At 39.2% G+C, this 17046-nt stretch overlaps 1 protein-coding gene across 3 annotated transcripts in view; it reads right to left on the reverse strand.

Annotated features, from left to right (window-relative positions):
- Positions 1-16036, reverse strand: part of mctp2b (multiple C2 domains, transmembrane 2b) — a 52460-nt gene extending 36424 nt beyond the window's left edge. For all 3 annotated transcript variants that reach the window (XM_017699508.2, XM_017699509.2, XM_017699507.2), the window contains exon 1: positions 15965-16036. The gene's annotated coding sequence lies outside the window, so the exon portion shown is untranslated. The remainder of the gene's footprint in view (positions 1-15964) is intronic.
- Between the last annotated feature and the right edge of the window lie 1010 nt (positions 16037-17046).

The raw sequence follows: 17046 nt of genomic DNA on the forward strand, positions 1-17046 counted from the left end.
TAAAAATGGGGATCAGTACACTGCTTCTCCACTCATCAGGCCTCCTCTCACTCTCCAGGATTTTGTTAAACAACCTGGTTAAAAAGTCCACTGCCTTCTCTCCTAAACATCTCCATACCTCCACAGGTATGTCATCTGGACCAACTGCCTTTCCATTCTTCATCCTTTTTAAAGCTGCCCTCACTTCCACCTTACTAATTCTCTGCACTTCCTGATTCACTATCTCTCCCCCAGTTGTCCTCCTCTCTCTCTCTCGTTTTCCTCATTCATTAGTTCTTCAAAGTACTCCTTCCATCTACTCAACACTCTCTGTTCACTCACTAGTACATTTCCCTCTCTATCCTTTATCAGCCTAACCTGCTGTACATCCTTTCCAGCTCTATCTCTCTGTTTAGCCAAACGATACAAGTCCTTTACTCCTTCTTTACTGTCCAGCCTCTCATACAGCTCATCATAGGCCTGAGCCTTTGCCTTTGCCACCATTCTTTTTGCTATGCAACTAGCCTCACAGTACTCCTGCCCACTTCCTTCATCTGTCTGGTTATCCCACTTTTTCTTAGCTGCCTTCTTCTTCTGAATACTCTCCTGGACTTCCTCATTCCACCACCAACTTTCCTTGTCTTCTTTCCTCTGACCAGACGAAACACCCAACACATTCTTGCCAGTTTCTCTCACCACCTTAGCTGTAGTTTCCCAGTCCTCAGGTAGCTCCTCACTGCCCCCAAGGGCCTGTTGCAATTTTTCCCTGAACTGCCTGCAACCATCCTCCTCTGTCAGCTTCCACCATCTAATCTTTGGCTCTGTCTTCAGACATAATTGAAATAATACTCTTCAAAAATGTCTAGTCAAGCAGGGTGGAGGACAAGTGCAAGTCTAAAAGTCTCCTGCCAAGTTACTTTTTTGTTCTGACAGCAACTACATATAATGAGGTTGGTACAAAACTGACAATGATAATGTATCCTTGCAGTAACAGCAGTACTAATAATCACCAAGGCCTGTAAGAACAAAACAAGCAGCTGCAGTGAAATATTCTCAAAAAAATACAGACAAAACACAGAGTATGTCTTATGGAGCTCAGCAGTAGCTTCGCTTCAGCCTCACATGCACAGACTTGCCAGTGGCAGCTGATGAGGTTTTAAAACACAGGCAAGTCTTTCTTATTCAGCAAGACCTGAAGCCACAATGTACTACACAGACATTTTGCACCCAACATTAATAAAACTACAACAGATAAGAGCTGCAACTGATTATAAGCCCAGTGTTGCCATGCAGAATGACCACTTTCACACAACTTCTGCTCCAGATAAACACATGACTGACAGCGCTGAAAGAGTTTACTGATAGTGCTGCTTCCATCAGCGCATTTCAGGAAGTCTCCAGGACTGGGTGGTGCCAGTTCTGCATATGTTTGCATATGAAGTCCTTGGTTAACACCAGATAGTGTTCAAACTAAATTGGCTGCACCACAAATTCATGACAATAACATGTTCACAAAAAGTCTATAAACGTGCTAACATTCAAATGCGATGGCAGCTTGCATTAACCTGTTCCCAGTAGTAAAGAGAACGATGTGGTTAAGCGGAACTGAGTAAAGCTACTGTCTGTTTATTCTTTGATATTTCCTTGTGACAAAAAAATACGCATTTTCTTTGCACATTGAGTCTCACGGAGCTGGAGCTGTGGTGTTCGCTTCATGTTCTTATTTAGTGTTTCTATATAGTTTAGACTAGTTTCCCCAACACGCATACTTGCTTAGAGGGAGGCAGGAATATTTAGTTCTTCAAGGGTTTCTTTAGTAAAGAAAATGGCTCTATATAGAACCAAGAACACTCAAAGCACTCTTTGCATGACTAAAGGGTCCTTAGCATCATTAAATAGTTCTTTGGGTAGCTGGTTTGGAACCTTTTCGACAATGGTTCTATATCACACCATAAAGGATTATCCTATTGTTACAAGTTTGACATCATAACAACAGCAGCAAAATTTGTCAAGCTTGTTACAATAGAAGAACCTTTTTTGGTACTATATGGAACCCTTTTTGACAGCACATTCTCCATTATTCTGAAGAACCCTTTCAACCTTCATGCAAAGGGTTCTTTGACTGTTGAATACAGCTATTTTCTTTACTAAAGAACCCTTGCAAAAACATTAAGTGTGTATATAGAACCATTTTTAAAAATAGATAAAGAACACTTTCTCCATAAGTATGCAAATGGTTCTATATAGAACTCATGGCTCTAAATAAGAACATTTCCTTGAAAGCCATTTTAATTTGGTAATGTGTAAACCTCGACTTGGTCAACAGCTGTAAACGTTTCAACTAGCCTTTGTCTGAACTTGCATACTGCTAGGGGATTCTGAGTGGTGATGAGGAAAAATGTTTATGTTCCTCCAACATCAAAAAAGGTTAAATTTGGGATTATAAAATGGAATTTTATTCAGAGCCTTGACGAAAAATGCAGGTTTGGTTAAAAATGACAATAAATTACAATAAATACAGAACCACTGTAGGGTCCTTTAAAGTCTTCTTCACATAATTATTTATATAAGAATGCCAAATTTCCTAAAAAGAAACTTCAAAAGTACCTAATTTGCATATGCAAGTTGCTAAGACATAAACAAAGTCATTCAGAGTCATTCTAAACGTCCTGATAGCCTCTCTGATAAACCCTTTAGTGATACAGTTTGGAAAATGACCTTCTCAGCAGTGTTTCAGTGGTCAATGATTTGCAGTCTTGCCTTCACCGTTTTAAGGAGGTAGGGAAAGTCTGTGCCTTGAAATAAGTTACCTAACACCAGGAAACCTGAACTAATGTCTTAATGTTCCTGATATCACGGAATGACTAAGATTAGACAGGTGGAGACCTGAATGGATGCAGCTTTCTGATTAATCTCTGCTGGAGGCTACGGCCAAAGCAGTCAGCTGAGGATCTCTCTTAATCTCTCAGCTTTGAAACAAATGCATGTTTTCCTGAAATGCTCTCAATGACCACTTTATTAGGTATGCCCATCTATTTACCTATGTATCAGGACTACCAAGTCCACTTTTATACTTCTACAGCTACAGACTGTAGTCCATCTGTTTCCCCCTCTCCATTCATCTACGGTCAAGACCCCCATGGAGTAGGTATTATTTGGGTGGTGGATCATCACTAACATGGTATTTATTATTAATACAATTATTGTAGAGTTCTATTATATTACTGCATAAGTATTATATCACTGTATTTGATTTACATTAGGTTTTATTTATGCACTATTTAAGTAGTACACAATACCATTCAAAAGTAAGAGGACACTCTCATTTATGTCATTTCCAGGGAAAAGCTACTAAGTGCTTAAGTTATTAAAGGCAATTAAATTATTAGATACTTAATTATTTAAGTTCAACACTAGAGGAAAAGATCAGAACAAATATTTGGCAGAAAACCACACAGAAGCCTCAACAACTAAAAATATATTTTTCAGTATTTGTGTCCACTCTTTGCCTCACAAGGGACATTTTTCCACACCTCCAAAGTTCAGTCTTAGACGTTGGTTGCATTTTCTTCTTCGCACGATCCAAACAATCTCAAATACATTCAGTGATGTTGAGGTATATAAAAACTATATAAAGTTAGTCTCCAATCCTATTATGATTAACCTGCACAGTGTGAGTTTTACTTTCTGCTGATGTTTAAACACTCACACATAACACAGCAGCAGAATCGACGATTCACTCTTAATCATTTCACACCTTGCAGTTCCTACAATGGAGGTCAATTCCTCCTGGACCGTGGTCTTCTGGTGGGACCCTTGTTTCTTCCCAAACCTGACTGCAGCAAAACATGGTCTTCTGAAGTGAAGGTGTGACAAATGGGCTGGATCTCAGCTCAGACATGGAGACAGATCTCTGACAGGGGTTTCTATCCACTACCATGTGTTCACTTTAAAGGACTCGTACCAAAAAAAACTTAATTTTCCCTGTTTGTTCTTTTTTACAGGACCACTTAGAACATTTGTGCAGTTTTTGTACTAAACATATCACTTTCTGACATCTTTTCATCACTTACAATTACAGACTAATATACAAATCATAAACAAAAACACCCATCTAATGACATGTTCTGGTGATAAGGTTGCACATCTTCAATGTTAAAGAACAAATGTAAATATGGCATTTTATTATGCTAATTATAATGCATAATTGCAATACTATGCCTTGTATTGAGCATTAATTTAAAAGCAGCTTAAACTGAGACACTTCAGCATGAATGGACAGAGTTAAACTGCTGTAGACTTAACAGGAGAAAATATGCTGCTTTCTAAACAAACTGTTTTTGCAGGTTAGCTTCCTTATATGGACTGCATGGACTGGAGAGTGAAGAACATGCTTTAAAACGCTTACAGTGTTTACATAAAACATGAAAATCTTTTATAAACTCTTTTTTATTGTCCATTTTAGAAGCCTAGTAAATAAAACAAAGTTCATCCACATATGGCGACTAAACTACAAAAACAGCCCATCGTGGCTGTGATGTCACAACAATAATCTTCTAAACGGACCCACACATTTGAAAGGAGTGGCTTAAGCTTATTAGGATTTCTGTCCAACAGACTGTCCCATGCATTCTGGCGCTGACTGCTATTTGAATGAGGCACAAAACAGGCTAGTGAAAAAGAAGGGGTTGTTCACATACACAAGTCTTAAAGGCACAGTAACAAAAAATGCCTGTTTCATTCAAAGAGTTTGAGACATGTTCACTTCAATATCGACAGCTAGTTTTGGGATATAAAACCATGAAAACATAAGACACCCAGGGAAATCAACAAAGCACAAAAAAATGCAGAATACATGGCCTCTAAGCAATACTATAGTTTAAATACCCCTGTATTATGGTTTGTAGTAATGTACCCCTGTACATGGCTTGATGGTGTGAAACTTATCTTGGTTTAAGTCTGACAACGTGTGATATGATCTAAACGGTTCAGTTCAGACACAGCCAGAAAGCACATCAGCAGCTTTGACAGAAGCAAAAAACCAGCATCACACACTATATGCAGATGAAATTAATAAGCTAAGCCAATGTGGGGGGTGGAAGCTGATAGGAATTAAAGCTTTAAACTGCACTCAGCAGAGAGAGAGCGAGCGAGAGCGAGAGCGAGAGCGAGAGAGAGAGAGAGATCTGGATTAGCTCAATGCTGCACTTTAGCGAACATAACACCTGCCACACGTCATCCTCCTGAGAAAACACCTTTCATTCAAACCCTATAGTTTGAAACAACTATGGAGGCCTAAGCTCCTTCTGGCTGATGCGTCCTCAAGAGGAACTGAACCCAGAATGAACAGCGTTTATGTGAATATGGCTCTCTGGGTGCAGAGTGGACGTCACACCATTCTGCAAACAGATAAATGACGTGATAACAAGAAGCAACATATGCCGGAACTTTCTGAAAACTGGGACGTCTATGAGCTGGAAATGATCTCCTCTGAAAAATGGTAAACACAACGCCTTGTTGGACGACTCCCTAACTTTTAAACTAGCCATTCATCTCTGTCCAGTCTGACCCAAATAGAAGGACTGAATAAAATGGCCTGATATGCTCTGCAAGCAAAATTGTAATAGAAGTTACTTAGTGATGAGAATTAAGGTGGCACAAAAAATTGTTAGTGTTGCAATACCGATACCGCAGAAGGCTGCAGTATTTAAATGAGCCTCAAACCAACAATGTGATCACCAATCAGAGCTCCAGATGAGTGTTTCTGTGGGTGTTAAGTAGGGCTGAGTGATCTTAAAAAAAAATCTAATTGTGATTTTTCTGACCAATATTGCATCTGTGATTTACATTTTTTTCTATTAATTAACTGTTAAGGCCTGTTTTTGGTCAAGAACACCAGCAAATCCTTTTGTCCTGGCTTTCTGGATTAAATGCTTCACATAGTGGGCCAGACTGTTTTGCTGTTGGGTTAAATTTACCCTCTTAAAAATATGTGAAGACAACATTGTTGCTCATGTTGATCATTTCAGTGGCAGTTTAAGCACATCTCTACTTTCTATATTCCTAGAAAGAGATTGATGGCCAAACATTTTGACTGAATGAATATCCATCCATCCATCCATCCATCCATCCATCCATTTTCTAAGCCGCTTCTCGGTCAGGGTCACGGGGGGTGCTGGAGCCTATCCCAGCAGTCTTCGGGCGGAAGGCAGGATACACCCTGGACAGGTCGCCAGTCCATCGCAGGGCAGACAGACAGACACAGACAGTCACTCACACACTCGCACCCAGGGGCAATTTAGCATGTCCAACTGGCCTGACTATATGTCTTTGGACTGTGGGAGGAAACTGGAGAACCCGGAGGAAACCCACGCAGACATGGGGGGAACATGCAAACTCCACACAGAGAGGACCCTGGTCACCCAGCCGGGGAATCGAAACCAGGCCAACCTTGCTGCCACACTGAATAAATGTTTTTTTATTCATTAGAATGAATAAAAAACTAATCTAAAATTTTACAGATTGTTTAATTCCTTCGCTCTCCTTACCAGTCAGTGTAGACGCCTTCAAATAATTTGAGCAGCAGCAGATCAACAGTGAAAATGTTGAAATATATAAAATAGAACTAATTCACAGTTTTCCTGAGGAACGCAAGACAAAGGTTTTATAATATCTCCTCATGCTGAGTGCCAAGAGAAAGTTCAACACCCAAGAAAACCTCCAAACCCGAAGTGACAAGGCCAAAGTCAGATTCCTGTTCAAATTTTCCCGTTCCACCTTAAATGGCGCAGCAGATTCATTAAATGTGGAACGGGAAAATTCAAACAAGAACCTGGTAGTTGAAAAACTGACTTCAGCCTCGTAAAAAAGCCGGAAATGCGAGAAAAGCAGCTACAGCTGAGCTAAACCTTTTAGTTAATATCAAATTATTTAGCCTACACTAGCACATTAGCATATACTGACACATATTTACAGCCAAGATGGTAAAACAGACATAAAATGTTGTGGCTCCCAAAGTGGAGTTCCTCTTAACATTTGGGTATCCCACCCCTGGGCTAGGCCATGCAAGCACCCCACCTTCTTTTTAAGAAACCAGTCATAAGTAATTCTGGCTGCATGTTTGGCATCACTGTCTTGGTGAAACATTCATCTGCCCCCCAGATTGTTTATTGGCTGATGAGTTGAATTTTCCTCTAATATATCCCAGTGCGTTACTCCAGTCATCCTTCCTTTACTGACTTCAGCACAGTTTGCAGAGAATCAGCCCCATATTATGATACTACCACCTTCATACTTCGCTGTGTTCATGTGATCATACGTGCAACCCTTCGACCTGCAAACAAGACGAGCTGAATTATTCCCAGAGTTCTATTTTTGTTCCGTCTGACCAGAGTACATTGTTCTAAGAGTTCTTATTTGTCTAAACGCTTGTGTTACTTTTTTTAGCAGATGGGTTTTGCATGATGAGTAGACATGGAGATTACTACAGTGCAGCTCTCTGCTTACTGTTCAGTTGATTCCTCACTCAAATTGTCCTGCAGCTCTTTTTGTGAGACTGCTGTCTTCTCTCTTACCTTCATCATCAGTCTGAGCATGCTGCAAAATCTTGAATGGCGTACTTGTCCTGTCCGATTAGTTGTGGTTCTGTGAACTTTCCACTTGGCTGTTATTGAACCTGCTGCACTGAAAGGGATGTTTAAGATATTTGCTCTGGCTCTGTAGCTTTGCTGTTTAATCATGTAATTCTTGAAAAGTTTCTTTACATTATCCATGATTGCAACTTGATGCTTGAAATCTTCTCAACCAGAGGCAATGTCATCCCCAAATTCCGTATTGCCTCATGACGGCGGGTGTGGCAGCCTTCTTCTATACATTTTATAAATATAATTCTATGAATATAAAAGTATTGCAATACAACAGCAATACTAATACTTTGTCCATAATAAACTGCAGGCCAGAGTTAACATTGTGATGTGGACACTAATACTTAGACAGTGATTCATTTTGTTGAATGATGTTGACATTCACTAAAAATCTCCAGTGGTTGCAATTACAGTAATGCCCGTTTCCCTGCAACACTCAAGCTGATTAAAGTGACCTTGCCCAGTTAATCTGGTGAACTATTACATTATCAATTATACTGTGAGTGTGATCTTTTTACATGGATACATCAATACAAATGCTTAATACTTAATAATTAATACTTTCTTTCAAATGGCCTAAAGCTTAGTAGCTTAGCGGTCAATTCTTACAGCTAAACGCAGACATATAGAAAAACTTTGCTGGAACAAAGAGGAGAAAAAATGATACGTGTAAAGCCAGGTGTTACTCTTCACTCCTACGCAATTTAAAAAAAGCAAATCTACAGCTTGACTAAGACCGTTAGCCAGTCATCGCAAGATGCTTGACTCGTGATCTTGACTTGCTAAGACCACTGGAGTGAGTGGGCTGAGAAAACCACTAATGGATTTTAACGTGTTCACAACATGACACCCTCAGTGCTGACAGGAAGATTTGGCTTTCATTTTTATTGGTTCTTGTGCTGTGAGGGGAAACAAGCGTTCGGACACTTTGGTTTTTGTCATTTAATATCCTTCCAGTGCATTAATCCACTTCACATTCACACGCCTACTGTCTTTTGACTTTGTACTTTCAAAAATGAACAAAAAGTAGGTGCATCATGATATGAAAAGGTGGGAGCGTCACGATATGAGACAAAATGCATCACTGAAGGAGGCACAAATGGAGTGATGTACTGGGTGATATTAGCAGAGGCGCAAACAAGTCACTAAGTTGCAACTAACAAGCAAGTCTCAAGTCTTCACATTCCAAGTCAAGTCCAAAGTCAGCAATGGGAAGTCTCAAGTCTTCACATTCCAAGTCAAGTCCAAAGTCAGCAAAGGCAAGTCTCAAGTCCCAAGTCAATAGTCTTTGAGTCCTTAACAAGTCAGTCTGCATTCTTTAGCTAATTTGAGGCCATAACAATGAATAATGATACCTTTACTATAATCTTTTAATGACAGCACCTTAACAGTGTGTGGCTGTACATTCATTTTTTATTATTAATACTTTTTTAAGTATTAATACAATACTTCCAAATACAATATAAAATCCATGGTAGACAGGTTTAATGATTTTGGGAACATTGGGCACACCAGGTTAAACTGAAAACTAGCTCAGCAATAAATTAGCTCAGCCAACTAAAACAACCGCTAGTTTGAATTTAATTTAGATGATAACACAAACCAAAACGACCAAACTGAACAAAGTTTAAAGAAAAGACTGCAAAATGACGGAAGCTGTGCCCGTCCGCAGTCAGACTCTCCACATTTCTTTAACTTTGAGTGTTGAATCTCCAAGTCACGACGCTCAAGTCAGAGTTCATGTCATTGTTATTGACGTCAAAGTCGAGACCCAAGTCTTGCTTGAGTCGAGTCTAAAGTCATCAAACTCAGGACTCAAGTCGGACTTGAGTGCAAGTAGAATAATGCCCTCAGCCAAGAACAGGGAGAAGACAGACATTTCAACAAGACAATGACCCCAAACATACAGCTGAAGTAACTTAAAGTTGCACTATGTATGTTTTGGGGATTTGGAGACCTCTCTGGCAGAAATGTGTAATTGCACGCAATGTGCAGAGGAATATTTTGTATTGTCAGCTGTGCTTCAGACACCCTAATACGATGAGTCTGATGATTACGAGCTTGTTGAAAGAGCAATTAAAGATAACTCAGTCACAACTTGGTGAAGGACGTGTCTTCTGAGGATGTGTGTGAATTACCTACTATTGTCATCACAGCTTTATCGGAGTAATGTTGACTTTGCATTTGAGAAGTAAACATCAAGTGAGACCTTCTTTTAGAGCCTGTGCGTGTCACGTTAACATGTAAAGGTGTACAACATGGTGTGAAAAAAAAATGCAAATTGCACCTCAATGCTTCTTTCAGTTTTGATAATAAAAAAATAAAAAAAAAACTTAGTGCTGCTTCAAGACTGGCTTCTAAAGAAATCCCCTAACATGAAAGCCCCTAAAATTGAAAAGATTTTGAAAATAAACTTAGCTTTGCAATTTCTAGACATCTAAACACTGTTACTGCCAACAACAAAGTACTAATGCTATAAATTTGCAGTGTTTTAAGATTTTTTTAAAAACACAGTTATGATCATAAATACATACTTTTTATTCATAGTGCAAAGTTTAAATTGTGCATGCAAATTTTGGACTTTATTTTGCATTAAATAATAAACATAAGTGTCTGAATACTTGTTTGTCTTCATTTTAAGTCAACCCCGTACAATAAGAGGAGCACTAAGGGACATTCTTATTGAACAATCCTCATTTTGGGTTAAATTATGTGGTCTATTGCTGATTTATTAGACTGTTATTCTCTTTTCTGACAGACATGGTTACTGTATGTTACATGGTTTTCTTTTCCAATACCAGTATTGAAACCTTAAGTACTGGTCAATATCGATCCAATATTTTGTCTTTTTAAAACTACGAAGCTTTAAAATGAGCTATTTTTACTTGCATAGCTCAATACTAGCTGGATCTGTTACAGAACTGCATCACAATAATTCTTTTCCTCTCCAATATCTCATGCATTTTCTGCTGATATTGACCTGATATCAATACCTAGTATCAGATCGGTGGCGTCTCCATTCACAAATATAATGAAAATTCTATTTGAACCTATATGAACTTATGACAACAGTTTAAGGAAAGCCATAAACTTCTTCTCATGCCAAGCCCACACACAATCATTAACCTTCTAGGTAAACAAAGTGTTTGCTTTGATTGAATGGGGGTGGAGAACGGCTTTCTCTCACGTTTACAGCGCCAGCCCTGCCACTGTATGCTCCATTCAGCAAACTGACTGCTAAACCTCTTCAACTTCACTGTGCTCATGCAGAGCTGGCTGGGTCTTTGCTCTGCCCTTCATCTGTAGGCAGTCCAGGGCAAAATGACAAGCTGTTACGAGAACACTGCATCCTCCCACTCACTAAGCAGATCAGGAAGGAAAAAAATAAAATAAAACCCATGGTTACACAGCAGAGAACACAGGGGATTAGTTATACACACAGTTTCCTGCTTTCCTCTCCAAACATTTGTTTGTAATAGATGCTAACAAGACTGGAATGCTGTTAAGAGTTTCCGAAAACTCACTAAAAGCTGCAAAAAAACCCACTTATTCCCATTTGGCATAATGATGCTGAATGGGAAACAATGCGAAATGCAAGCACAAGGATCTAATCAGCACTGTTTTCTTCAGATCCAGCCATCAGATCCAGTAAGTATTTGAAGGCGTTTACATGAACAACCCCCAGCCATCTTCACCAAAAATCAGCGAGGAATGCAAATTGACCCACCGCACACTACAGCTGCACAATGTTTTGCCAAAAAGTTTGGCGAAAAATCTAATTTTCACAATTTTCCACAAATGTAGTTGGACATAGTTTCTCTTAGTGATGGAGGGTGAAACGTTACCTTATTGGTTAATATTTTTTCCTGCCTGTTGGTGTGTTTAGTTGGAGAAAACACATTCTGAAGCATTTTTAGTAAAGAATAATGTAATCAAGGTAAAGAATCAAATAACATGACACAAAAAGTGTTAAAGCAAATAACAAGTAAGATTGTGGATGGTGGTAAAACTTCGTCTGCTATAAAACACAGACATAAACATGTCCTGGCAGATGTTGCATGCTGTCATGACAGATTTTATTCAGTCATGCAAGTGTTAACAGTGTCATTAACAAAAAATGGTATCTAAAATGGTTTAGATGTGGGATAAAAACTGATAGACAACTGCAGTGAATTCAGTATTTTGTCTTTTATATGAGATATGATGTGATGAATTTTCTTTGAAATGATGAGAGATTAGGGATGTGCACAGGTAAGTTACTCCAGTACTTGGTTAACCACTCGTGGAGCCTGAAATCACTGTTTGAGTATTTGTTCCATTCCATCACAAAGGCAGGATAATACAGAGACTAACAAATGAAATGCCACTTTTATGTTTAACAGGACTGCAAAATGTCATGATTTTCCTCACAATTATACATTTTATACAGCGCGAGTCCAAAGCACATGCCTGAACATGAGCGCTTTCATAAAAACATGTGGTCAAAGTTACGTTTGAGACGGCAGTTGTAGCGCAACTTTACTGGTAACTACTCTAGCTGATGTTAACTATGTCCAGCAACAGTGTAAATATATACTTCTCAAATAAATAACATGTTGGCACATCATCCACTGAGGAGAAATTCTCATGTACACATCCAGTCTGCTGTACTCTAGCTGTAGCTTTAGCTCTGTTAATTGCCCAAAATAAAACTAGCAATTTTCTCATCTTTTTTAATTAAAAAATTAATTTTCAAATATATTTTTCTGCTTGTTGCCATTTTTTTGTGCTACTGTTTTCTTAACATGAGAGTTATCTATGGAGCCTCCAAGGCCCACGTGTCAAACACAAGGCCTGCGAGCCAGATCCAGCCCAGATCCAGCCCAGATCCAGTCTTACAGTATCAAATTACAGTAAGGTCACATATTACTATACTGAACCCAGTAAATACCATATTAAGGACAAAATTTCTTAAGAAATTTAACTTAAAAAATATAAATTATTAATATCTATTGAAAAATAATCACAATGTCACATTAGGGGCTGCATTGCGATCACCTCAGCCATGCACTAATTAGCAGTTAACAGAACATCCATTCATTAACGCTTTTGGATATTTGAATATCAAAATTTATCTGAATTGATATCACTACCAGAGACACAAATTAACAAGGTAAATAAGTGATTTCATTTAACTTGCAGTTTTCCACTGAAGGAATGTACTGCTAAGATCTATGGTTTTTTTGAACATTCTGTTGTGCCTGTTTTTGTTTATCCCTACATGGTTATATCGGTCACAGCTGTCAATTGTCATGTACTGGTTAGGCTAAATATTGGTATCAGTCCAGCCTATAAATCTGTGTGAGTTCACTGTTTAACAGGCTGGCTAAGTGTCTGGTACCTGCATGCAAGAAATAAACTTCAATCCTCCAGAGACACGGCTACCTGCCTGGTTTTGTGACAGGTTTGGATTCTTCTTGTGGTGCCGTGACCCGGATTGGATGCATCTCTATGTTGCAGGTAAGTGGCCCATTTCGAAGTAAACCCCAGACCAGTAGATAACCACCTTTCGTTGGTTGGATAAAAAACCTACCACACAGAGGGGTAGTAGGGAGGCACCTGATTGGTCTTGTGTAAGAAAGCACTAGGCTATGCAATACAGAGAGAACCCAAACATGCTCAAACTCCTAGACAGTTTTGGGGGCCAAAGTCAGTTTCTTTAGTTTCACTTTGGAGCAAAACCCAACATCTATAAATAGTTTAATTACAGAACGCATATACATTAAAAACAAATATCAGTTTAAAAAGAATAACGCCTGAAGTACTGCACTAAAACTAAAAAATTTTATTTTTCTAATAAAGATGGTATTTATCAAAACATAGTATGCGTACTGTCTGTGAGTAAAGCTCACTCCCAATAATGTACATCATGAAAAAATATACATAAAATTGATGTCTAATGCATCTTAAAACAAAACCCTTCAAATAGCCAGCCAGTCTTCAACACGTCACATCACGGGTTTAGGACTTTAGGACTGATACTTATAACTGAAATTTTTGGCACTTTGTAAGAGCAGAATGCCAATTAAAATATCTAGATCGGGGGTGCCCAATCCTGGTCTAGGAGGTCTACCGCCCTGCAGAGTTCAGATCCAACACCCCTGGCTCAGACGGTACATCCCTAACTGTGCGGATGCAGTTCATCTGAAAGAGAAGTTCTAAAATGGCATGCAAGAGCCTAGCTTCCCAAAATCAGTGTGGTGATCTTCTTAACTATCAAACAAAGTCAGATTCATTTTAGAATGGATGATCTTTAGCTGCAGAGCTGCAACCAGACTCATGCAGACCAAACGCTACTGGTGCACTTTGATTACTACACTGTGAACTATTTGGCTACTAAAGCAATTAATCCACACCTCAAAATATGATCACAAGGACAGGAATGCAGGATTCGCTCAGGAGAGCTAGATAACAAGACCAGGGTTGGTGAAAGTGTGTGCAAAGGGTCAAAGTTGGCCTGTGAGGACGTTTGATTTAGCCCTGCCTCCACAGCCAATGAGGAGAAAAAAAATACTAGAAAACATTTTTTTACTAGTATTTAGAACTTAAAAACTTTTTTAAAAGTAGTTTAGTAAAACATGAAATAACATTATCAAACATATACACACACACACACATTTTACATATTATATATGTATGTATTTATACATACACATACAATATTCATGGCTGTCCAATGAAAAGAAGTATCACCAAAACGGCGACTTTACAGGAGAGGGTAAAACGGCCTTACATTTAAATGCAAGTTAATGAAATGAGATTTTATTTTGATTGATTTTGGGGCATTTCTATTGGTCCGTTAATCCTGAAATTTACATAAAATGCTAAGCACAATTGCCGTGTTTGGCAAAAATGGAGATACACATTTGTTTCTGACTCTTTTTTACTTGAGTGCATTTGTCAGGAGAGTCTTCTTCACATTCAGCTCCTTTTTCTTTGGGGTTTATTTCTGTTGTGCTGGTTTAGTTCCTCTGGTGACTTGCATAAAACATCTTAAGCGAATTTCGGCCTTACGTTTTCCCTTTTGGCCCCAAGTGAGCTCTGTAAAATCATTTTAGTGTAATGTGTAAGTGGAAAGTGAAACAATCCATATTGGTTAAGGGCTTATCCCTTCATATTTGACAGCTACAAAATCAAAATACAAAACATACAGCTTTAAAAGTCTCCCTTAAACATTTCATTTCAAGTAAACACTTGAGATGGGTCATGGTAGCAGCCACAGGACTGCTTTGCAGCTGCTCTCACGCTTTATTTTAGACCAAATAGGAAAAAATAGCTCCTAACAAACGGCAGGTTCCTGTGCTGATAGATGTTAGATGTACTGAGGAGGTCCACAGCAGTTATACAAGCACTTGAGGAGGTTTTGCACGTAATGCAGTCTGAGTCTTTTAAGGAAATTTCTCTAATCTTTCAAAATGTCTGAATAATTCAGTCTTTGAGATGTAAACTGAGTCATTCAGAGCAGTTTGTTGTGAAATGGTTCATTGTGGTGAAATTTACACACTAAGATTTCTTTATAGTGGTGCTACAGAACCAGGCATCAAATTTAGCCATTTTATTTACCATCCAAAACCAACAGTGAATCTACACGTGCCTTGTGAGTTTTTGTTACGTTGATGATGACAAAAAAGGCCTAAATCTGAAAATTTGAAGTTTTCTTCAGGGACTACTTTGCCTCACAACGCCCTGCATATCCCCTCTGCCACTGCGCATATATCTACCCATTTAATGCAAGAACATTCTGTGAGGGAGCTTTTGGAGGTGGACGTCTGGTTCCCATCACCACCACTGAGAACATTTCTGAGTGTGCAAGTTTCTCTAGAATGGAGCATCTCACACCAAACCACTCTGAAGGACTTTGTTTACATCTCAACCGATTAATTATGTAGAATTTCTGAAAACGTGGAGGAGTTCTCCTTTAACTTAATGTTAGGTGAGTATTGCTAGCTGCTTTCACACCTTCTGTCCCTACTTTCACTGAAGTAAGCAGACTCTGAGGGTGGTTTTAGGCTAATTTACCCACCCCAGAAAACACTGCAATACTACAGGTCACCTCAACTGAATTTAAGTGCCCGTTCTGGAAATGAAGGTGCAGAAAAGCTGCTTTAAGCTTTTGGTTTACGTTCTGGTTTGTGGGTCCTGAGAGAGTCAAAGTAGACTAAGGGAAGCAACTTGCTGAAGAGGTGTTTGAGGCAGTCTGAAGCAGGTTACCTCAAACAGTCAGAATGAAACTTTAGAGAGGCGCAGAGGACTGTCTCTCTGTCTTTAGCAGAAGATATGAAGAAATATAAGACGTGTCCTACCTCAGGTCCAGCGTTTAAAGCGTTTGAACTCCATCTTCCTCTCCGTCTCTGTCCTGTGTTGAAATACCAGAGAGCAACATGTGCAAACAGAAGGGGCGGTGAGTAAAGAGAGTGAGAAGGCTGCGTCGCAAATGGCTCCCTACACCCTATGTAGTACACTATGTAGGTCAGGAAGTAGTGGCTTCTACACCCAAATAGTGCATTATGTGACATACAAAGCCATTTATATTCGGCCCTTAACTGCAGGGCTCTCGAGCTAACACTTGGTGCACTTGAGTGTAGGAGACCCAGTTCTATACAGTGCACTATGTAGGGAGTAGGCAGTAATTTGGGATGCAGCCCGAAAGAGAGAGACTTCCTCGGTGATGAGGCTTAAAGGCAGCCGGACAGGCAGAATGTGGCTTATATATATATCGTGTGTAATTCCACTATTAGACTGATTCCAGTGCAGAAGGTTTGCAGACTCTTACCATTTGAGACTTTTTGGCGTTGAGCTGCTCGCTAAAAATAACAGCACAGCTACTTCAGGACTTTCTCTTTCAGTAGGCTGTTCTTTTTAAAGTCATAATTTCGCAAATTAAATATCTGCTTTTACCTCTTTATACGCTACAAAAACACACGAAAGTGACATGCCGTGATAGTAATGTGTAAAATATGAAAAGAGCGATGTTATTCAAGGATGCCTGTTATTGCAAGCGCCTCTGCTGCCCTCTGCTGGCTGAGGGGTAAAAACACGCCATAATGTACATGGTTCAAATAATACACGTTTTTCGCCTTGTTTTGTGTGTCTCACACACTCACAGTGACTGGTGAGCGAAAGCTATACGTCAAACCTAAAGGACAATTCCACCAAGTTTTCAAAGTTTCTGCACGATCAAATTGTTAACGTGTGAACAGTCGTTCAGTGGTTTGGTGCGAAATGCTCCGTTATAACGAACGTTACTAACTCAGGGTTGTTCACAGTGGTGGTGATAGGAACCAGACGTCTGAAGAGTTTCATGCTTCAGTAAGCTCCCTACCACAACATTATTATATAAAACGGTTATAAATATGTATCCTGATGCCCGAGACACTGAAAACGA

The sequence above is a fragment of the Pygocentrus nattereri genome, chromosome 15 (assembly GCF_015220715.1).
Source record: "Pygocentrus nattereri isolate fPygNat1 chromosome 15, fPygNat1.pri, whole genome shotgun sequence".
In the NCBI taxonomy this organism is placed as follows: domain Eukaryota; kingdom Metazoa; phylum Chordata; class Actinopteri; order Characiformes; family Serrasalmidae; genus Pygocentrus; species Pygocentrus nattereri.